This window comes from Egretta garzetta, unplaced genomic scaffold (assembly GCF_000687185.1).
Source record: "Egretta garzetta isolate BGI_Z169 unplaced genomic scaffold, ASM68718v1 scaffold30, whole genome shotgun sequence".
NCBI classification, from domain to species: Eukaryota; Metazoa; Chordata; class Aves; order Pelecaniformes; family Ardeidae; genus Egretta; species Egretta garzetta.
The window spans coordinates 4510952-4520223 of NW_009258383.1; positions in this window are offsets into that span (position 1 = coordinate 4510952).

Here is a 9272-nt window from a genome sequence, read left to right on the forward strand (position 1 = left end):
GGCCAGCGGGCGGGGTCCCCTGGGCTGTGGGGAGCCCGCCGCGTTGGCAACCCGAAGGGGCACGCTGGTGTCTTGTGACTTAACCAGAGGGGACACTACCTCTGCGCTGCCAGTGCAGGGGACGCCAGCGGTGGCACTGCGGAAGGTCCAAGGTCGGGCGCAGAGAATACGTAGAAGCGCAAAGGGAGCAAAATCAGATCCTGGCTGCAGCGTTCAGGGTGCTTGACATGTAGGTCACCACTGTGACCTGGATTAATAGTGACCACGCATCTGAAGACAGCTGCTTGGGTGACGCACTAGCCCCGAATCGCCGTGTGACCCTTGCTTACTCTCCCTAGAGCTGACCTGTGAGGTGAGCGAACCCCGCTCTCGCAGGCAGCTCATCTTCCAGGGTCACGGAGGAGCTGGGAAAAGCCTGCCCACCTTTCCTCTCGCCTGGGGAGGAAACTTTGCTCTCCAGTGCTGCCTGGCTCTTTCCCAAAACGCCAAGTCCGCTTCGCTAAAGGCAGGGTTTGCATGAAGAACGGAGTTCATGTCAGCAAAAGACTTCTTGATGTCCTAAAACCTTGGTCAGAAACAGCAGGACCTCATACCAATAAAACAACGATACAAAAGATTACAGCCTTAACACTTGCACACAACTCCTCAATCCAATTTTTATATATATTTTCCACACATGCACAAACATGTATACGTTTTTTTTCATGGGAAGAAAGATACATTCCTAAAAAGAAATTAGTATTTTAATGTTTAATAGGCAGAGGAGAACATTTTAGCTTATTAGATTTTTTTTGAGCTTTATCTTGTTTTTGTCTTCCTAGTCATCTGGGATCTGCTATCCCTGCTTACTGTTCTACTTTCACAGTACTTTGTTTTATTTTATTGCTCCCTGTTTTATTATTTTATTGGGAGAGTTACTCTGTTATTGTTCCATTGGATATATTGGGTTTTACCACAGTGACTGGACGTTGGCCTATGAAATGTGAAATGGAGCAAAATGGAGACATCTAATAATAACAAATGTAACCATTTTGATTTTTCCTGCACTTGCCAGAAGTTGAAAATTTGACAATAGGCGTTGAGGTTTGCTTCTGACTGTTTTAACTTTGTTTGCCTGCAAGTTGCAGATGTCACAGGGAAGTAAAAATATCCCACAAATTTGTTTAAATTATGGACCATGTATATGATAGCTTTTGTTTTGTTTCATGTTCTTCCTGAAGCTACTCATCAATGGGAAGCAAGAATCTCAAGATTAGCACTTGGCAATACGAGCTGAGCCAAGAAAGGTATTTTAGTTTACTAGGCAGTTATTTTAGTTTGTAAGGTTATGATTTCTGTTCCTGTTGAGGTACTTCATTTTTGTTCTTCTGGTGTGCTGACCCTGCTTAATATAAGCAGCTTGAGAAACCTTTGTGAGGAGTCACATTACACGCTCTGAATAGGGGACAAGCCTACTAGGAATAATTCCTCTTGTTTACATTCTTTTTCGTTACAGCAACTTGTTTTTCCCTCGTTTTCCTGGTAGTTATATGCAGTAAGGGCTGAACAAAAACCTTACATGTTCAGTTTAGCTCTTAACAAACAGTGCCACTGTTGTTGGCAGGAAGCATAGGAAGCGTGTTGCCTTCCCCAATTATTAAAAGGGCAAGGCTCCAGAAACTCGAAACCTGGATGGCTTTTCAAAACAAACCAAACTGCTGCAAGAATTCTACGCACCAGCAGCGCAAAAATTAACAGAGTTTTGTTGCTCCGGTGAGCTTCTGGAAGAGGTGTATCTCCTTCATAATGCAGGTTGGCTTCTTGCTCTGTAGATGATGGGTTATACATTACATACAGTAGGTTTGGAACAAGATAACTTTCCATCCCTGTAAACATAAATGATATATCTGGGATATAATTGTTAAGGATGTCCTGAATATTGGCCAAGACAGCTAAGTTTTAGGCACAAAAGTAACACGTGTCAGGATTCCTTGTCAGCCAAGCTGCATGTAGAGAAGACTAGGCTGTGGAAATTGTAACCACTTCAAGTAACTCCGCAATCTATCCTGGCTGCAGTACTGTTTGTTCTCACTTTATTTTCCTCTCCAAGCCCCTGTTTCCCCCTCTCCTCCTGAAGCCTCGGTGCACGTGACAGTTTTAGGTGCAGGTGTCGGAGAACAGCATTTTGGTGAAGGACAGCGCCAGATTCTGAACCTCAGCATTCATCAGATGGGGTCTCATTTCTGCTGCTTTAATATTTTAACTTCCCTCTTCTGAACTGCCCTGGGGCAAGTTTTGAAAAGGTAGGAAGGATGTGCTCAGTTGCTCAGTCGCAGTAGCGTTTTGCCAACTATCCTTAACAGAACAGAGCTGTGTTAACATTCTGGGGTTTTGCACAACAGCTGGGTCCAGAAGAGTGGAATGAATGAAGCCTGTATTCCTGTCCATTTGTCCCCTAAACACTACCCATCGCAATTGCCTCTCTCCCTCCTCGATGCTCCTGATGTCCTCCCTGCTGCCAGAGACACAACGTGCTGTACTTAGGTCAGAGCTGTGTTCTTGGCTAGCTAGAATACGTGACAACTGGCCACGTTGCTGACGTCTAACAGAAGGTGTCTTGGCTGATTTTGCCCTACCTTTTTCTCCATGGGGACACAAATTTGAGGCTCTTCTTCCTAACCTACCTGCCACCTAATGCTGGAGACACAGTATGCTGTGCTGGGGTGGGTGCCCTCTCCTGACCAGCCAGAACATGTGTGACGACAGCCGGTGGGGTTGCTGCTCTCTAGTAGAAGGAGTCTTGGCTGTTTCCCCTGCCTTTTCCTCAACGTGGACCAAAATTTGAATCTCTCCTCCCTAAGCCATCTGCCAGTTTACACCAAGTTTCTAGGAAGCTGATTATCTGTGCAAATGTGGTTGAAATGGTTAGGAGGGGTGGTTTGGCAAACAGGTGAACCAGCAACATGACTCAAGTTTTTTTCCCATAGGAAACCAGACTAACATTTTCTACTGGGGGAAAAAGGCAGCTTCTAATTCAGCTTCTGTAAGGAAGGGTAAACAGTGACCCAGGAGTCAGGGTGGAAATTAACAGTAGCACTAGAAAGTTTTGAATGTAAGGAGAAGGAATGGTCTGATGACTGAAGGGCATTTGCTGCACTTCGTGAAATTTCCAGCAGTGCCAGGGGCAAAGCGCTCGCCCTCTGCCTGCAGATGGGTCTGCACTGATGCTGTTGGATGCTATTGGGTTGACATTTTAATCCACCAACGCATTTGTTTTCTAAATATTTATGTGGCCCTTTGCATGGAAAAAAAAGACAGAAATAGCGTTACAAACAAGGGTCATATCTTCCCGTTCTCATCTTTCTATCACCCGACGCTGCAGCCGCCAGGAGCTGTCGAGCTGCCCAGTGCTCCCAGTGCAGCCAAAATAGTCGAAGTAGGTGAAAGGTTGTGGAGCAGCACACAAACAGGCCAGCGTGCCCAGCCCGGCCGCCAGTTCAGTGAAGGAAAGGTCCTGCAGCTGCTCCGGCGCTTGCGCAATCTCCCCCACCCGCTCATAGTTTGCAAAAGTCAAGAGTACAGTAGCTGGATCGTTTTACTGCCAGAGCCGCGGCCGGCCGGCGGCCCGCCGGGAGCTGTAAGCACCAGGCTGCGCATGGCAACCCGGCGGCCCTGAACGGGAGACACCCTTTTTCTTCATTCCCTGCCTGCGTTATGCGCGTCTGAAATGGTGTGTTAGCTGCTTTAAAATCCGGGAAAAGGAGCGTGGATCTCTGGTTTCAAAGGCGCTTCTCCAAAAAAAAAAGAGCGAGAGGCTTGCATGAGATTAAGGGTGGGTGTTTTCAAACTGGGAGTGTGGAGACAGCAGAGAGGGAGAAAACCGTAGCCCTCAGGAAAATAGCTAGGACTCAAACTGTGATAAAGTATCACTCAGAAGTATTTACCTTGAAAAGCTTGTCGCTAGAGCATGTTAAATTTAGGAGGCTGCTTACTATGTAAGAGAACAGTCATCTTCAGCCAAGTACACCATTGCAGAGGAAATAGAGGTGAACTCCCAGTGTGGGCTGGTGCTGATCTAGAGGTATCCAGCTAGACAAAAAAATGTCCTTCTCTAGCCTCAGCTGGCTACCATAGCAGTTCTTCTCTAGCCTCAGCTGGCTACCATAGCAGTTCTTCTCTAGCCTCAGCTGGCCACCGTAGCAGTTCTTGTGGAAGAACATGTGGCATCCTCTAAGAAACTCTAGCCTCAGCTGGCTACCATAGCAGTTCTTCTCTAGCCTCAGCTGGCCACCGTAGCAGTTCTTGTGGAAGAACATGTGGCATCCTCTAAGAAAGCTGCTGACGCAGAGGGAAAAAAAAAGGAATGGCATCATCAGGACAGACACCACTCTGGGTCACAGCTGTCTTTCCCATCAGCAGCCCTGTTCTGGAGAAGAGCTCCTGAGAAAAGGTGGACAGCTCGTGAGAAGTCAGAAAAAAGTGAATGCTATCAGGAGAATACAACTTCCGTGGCCTGGATAGGTTTCAGCAGAATCAGAAAACAGTTACATTTTTTCTGTAGGAATATGGGAAGGGAGTTAGTGGGACAAGATTAATCAATTCAAAAGTTTTGGCTTAGACATCTTAAGAAACACCTCACCCTGAGAGGAGCTCTGGCTTCACCTGTAACCCTTAAACGAGTCACTGGCTTCGAACTGGTACACATACTGCTTTCTTTTTCAGTGTGGACTGCTCTGGATGAAGATGAGATGTTTTTGCTAATTGTTTGGTATCAGCTGCACTTGCTACCATTGACTGTAGCAGGACACTTGGTAAAGTGGGTGCGGTGGCTTGAGTTTCTGCTCAGAACAATAGCCTTGAACTGTTACTCCGGTTATTCTGCCTAAGGCTGATCTTAGAAAGCGCTCTGTTTCCCCAGTTGTTCCCTCTCAACATATCTTTCATCAGATCTGAAAGAATATTATTTTCTTTTAATGTCCAACACAGGGATTTGAATTATAAATTTAGCCTAGGAAATGCTGAAATAAGGCAAGAGACATCATCTAGAAGAGGACTTGCTACGGTGTTATCTGTCCACCCTTTTGAAAGAGATGCCGAGTTTACGGTATTACTGGAATGCCGCTTCCTCCTAGTGTTTCAGATTATCCAGGGGAAGTTTGTTTCCTGTTTGCAATGTTGTGACTATTATTACTGAAGTGTGAACTCACAGGTTGGTCTCATAAAGATTGAGTTTCCACAATGTGCTCTACAGAAGATATCCACACAGTAAGCCTTTGGGAGTTTCCTTATTTGATGAAATGCATAACCACAGGCTAAGCCATAATAGCTGCAGTTAACTATGAAAATGTGTATTAAAATAGTCCTGATAAAGAACCAGTCCAATAAAAAATGTTGCAGGGCATAATTACAATTGTTTGCCATTGGGTCCAAATAAGTACAGCGAGATTTTTGTGTCACATGACTAACAGGTATCTAATTACGGGTAAATCATCAATGCAACGTTGCTGGAACATTAAGAGCAACCTAAGCATGGGAAGCTCTCAATTAATTGTGGAACTGTTTTAACCTCATTATAAACTAGACTCTAGCAAAATACACAGAGTTTCACTATGTAATATTAGTATGTGGGGTTTTTTAACTCTAATTCTTTTAAATATTCTTCATTACTTTATCCACATTGGCACTTTCAAATTAATTTGTCGATGTAGTGCTCATCTAATAGTCACTGAACTGAAAAATAAAATAATCAGAGCTATGCTGGTACTTGGTTTTCAAGATTTCAATCTACCTAAAGTGACATAAACCCCCACGCTAGTTTAATATTTCTTCATCTCACTCATTTAAATGGCACCAATATTCTAAATGAATTGTGGTGGTTATGTTTAGATGCAAACCTTTAGAAGCATACATATTATTTAGTTTCTACTTGGGAAAAGACCCCTAGGCATTAAAAAGTACTGAATGAAGGAAACAGAGTTTAATCTGACATATTTACCTATTTTTAGAAAGTTCAAAATGTGTGCAAATACAAATCTTGATTCCCTGCTATCTGGGACATAATACCTGGGTACAAACAATCAACAGTGTTTGCAGGCATTGGTTTCACAAAGCCACCTTTGAAAGAAAGTATTTAACATACTCACAGTGGGATACAGTCTGTGAAATGGAAATGAAAAATGTTTTTGTCTCCAGTGAGACCAACTGAATTCCAAATTTAAATGGAAAAAGTTCTGCTATTAGCAAGATAGTTTTTTCACGGCACAAAATTTGATTCATTGAAATGTGTAAGATCTCCATTTACCCCTGATAGGAAACTTTGTCATTTCCTCTTGCACACTCACACAACTACTGTTGAAGTGTGGGTTGTCAAGTCTTTTATTTCATGGCTAGTCATTATTAATACATATTTAAGTAGGGTTGAATATTTGGGGATTTTCCCATTCCCAGGAAGAAATATGAGCTTACTCTCTGGTTCATTCAGTACTGGAGAAATGTTATGAAATTTTAATATTCAGCTCAAGCCATAAATCTACTATAAACCACCAGAAGATACTCTAGCAAAGAGAAAACTTGGTAACTGCCACAAGAGACCTTGCTAGCTTTCGGGGAGTACTGCGAGGGAGGGCAGTGTTTTCTCCTGGGACAGTTGCTGGAGCACCAGTTTTCCCTCTGCTTTCCATTCCAGATATGCTATGTGGAAGCCTGAGAACCTGTTCCTTATTTGCAGCTCCCTATATGTTGAAGCTGAAGAAACAGTGATAAGGAAGTTATCGAAGAAGCAACCTGGAATTCAGAAATGCATATGTAGTTCCAGCAACAACAGAGAAATAATTTGGGTAAGATACTTAAACTGATATCACACGGGTGTTGCCACACTGAAGTGAACAAGGATATCCGTATTTATGTCTACGGGTATTTTGGGCTGTCTTAGAGCATGGACATCAAGTAATGTATAGACTAATCTCCTCTCATATGTGGAAACATGGCATCTTTAAATTGTAGACATTTAAGTTAAAAAGTAAAATCCTTGCTGGATTCAAATCAGTGCTGAGAATCCTAGTTGGGATGTGATTTTTACTGAAAGAGACCTTCTTTAAGGCCTTGGGAAAAATCAGATATTTTGTAAAAGCAAACTAATAAAGACACTTATATCACATTTCCCATTAAAAAATCTTAGTCAAACCTTCATTACTCTTCCTGTGAAGTACAGTATATGGATATGGTATCTGCACTTTCCATGAGACAGACTTGAAGGAGTGGTGGACTGCATTTTGAAAAGCAATCTGTAATTTTATGTGACTTGGTTTTGGCTGCTTAATAAAGTCTGTGAGACCCTGCAGCTCTGAGAGACTTCAGTCAGAGTTGGGAACCCATATCACCTTGAAAAATTAGGTACTAGGTCTGACCAACACCCTGAATTTAACTGTACAGTTTAAAATGTGGGATAAATTTCCACCCCAAGTCACTCAAAGAGACAAATTACAGCATTTGACTCCCAGAATTTTCTCTTTCAAATAAAAAGGGTGCATGCGTGCCCTGTTTAACCATTCCTGGAGAAATCTATCTAAAATTGTACTTTTGAACCATCCAGATAATTCTAGCCCTTTACAGTCAGTTCATGTTTCAAATTTTGTGCCAGATGCTTGAATGCCTTGGAGTAGAGAAGACCCAGAGGGAACACATAAAATTATATAGGAAAGGCACCAATTCACTCTTGCTGAGAAGTAATTTGGTTTGGTTTAGTAACCTGTGAAGTGGTTCACTAAAATGATGAACTTTAAGGAAACTGTAAAGAGTGTGATTATTGATATCTGCTGTAGGTAACCTTTATGTGCTGAAAAGATCATGAGGTAGTCAAGACAAAAAAAATTACAACCTCCTTTTCTTCTTCTCTCTAATGGTCTGAAATTGAAAAATTGGATCTATTGAACCCCAGTTAAAAGTTAGGACAGCCAAATAAAAGAAGGCTACAACCTGCAACTTGCAGTTTTCCAAGTATGTTATTTATATACCTTAGAGACTAAATGCTCCTGCTTGAGGGAGTCATGACTCCCCCCCCTCACCTGAACATAAATCACATCAGGTTATTTCATCCATTCACTACCTCTTCCATTAACTTGCCCCTCTATGGTAAGAAGCACGTTCCAACATTTCAAAAGGAATAGATAAAGGCACAAATGGAGATCATCTAAAGCTTTTTCTCCTGATTCTTTTTTTCAGTGCTGTCATAAGGACTGGGTGCCTTGCTATCTTCTCTACTTCTGAGTATCTTTCTGGCTGCTCTTTGCTGTTTGTATTAACACCTGCCAGCATTGTCAAATTTATACTGGCATTGATCAGCTTGCAGGATATGGCTAATGCTTTAGCATCACAGCTCCTGGCATTTCTGGTAGCAGGGAACATTTCAAACGCATTAAAAATTTTAACTGTCCTCAGGAGCTTCTCTCACAGTGGTACAGAGTCAGCGTGCTGATTACCACAGCATTCTGAGGGGGGCATTTGAAGTGTCACTCGTCATCTTGATAAGGGACCAAAAATGCAGTAGCATGCCATTGGGTACGTCCCATGACACAGGCATTGCCTGGGTGTGCTAGATGCTGGGAAATGCTGAAGGGGGACCAGGCCAGAGCCAGAAAAGCATTGCTTTCCTTTATGTAAATAGCCTCTAACGATTCCCCTGTAATCACATCAGTTGAATAATTTTTTCCACAGCTCTCTTTGGAAAGGGACCCTGTCTGGTCCTGTCCTATCCTATGCTTTTTATTTTAATAAATACACTTTCCATAAGTATACCGAGAAACATGACTGGTGTTTGAAATATGTGACTGCCTTATTCTTCCATTTTTTGTCCGTTAGGAAAGTTACTAATTTTTGAATTTGTCTTCAAATTCATTTTATGTCTGATACACTGCTTACAGTATGGTCAAAAGGATGTGTTTCCCAGTTCCAGTGGAAGTGTATGGACTGTCTGATACCAGCTGCTGCATGTATTTGCTCCATAGCCTTCATTTGGCCTGAGAGGAAGTTTTTGTGCTCGCGGAACAGACTTATTCTCTGTTATGACTGGGAAACTGAGCTGTCACCAGCAGTGTTCAACCCAGACTTTCAAATGTTTTTTGAGGTATTTGGGGATGTGACAGCTGTGTGTCTGAAAATAGGTTAAGGAGAAGTTGTTTACAGGAAAGGACAGGCTTGGTGTGCTCACTATCTACTGCATTGCTGAAGAGTTTGCTGTAATGTTCTGTACTCGTCAGAGTTCAGATAATGACTGACGAGTTCACAGACGAGTAAAG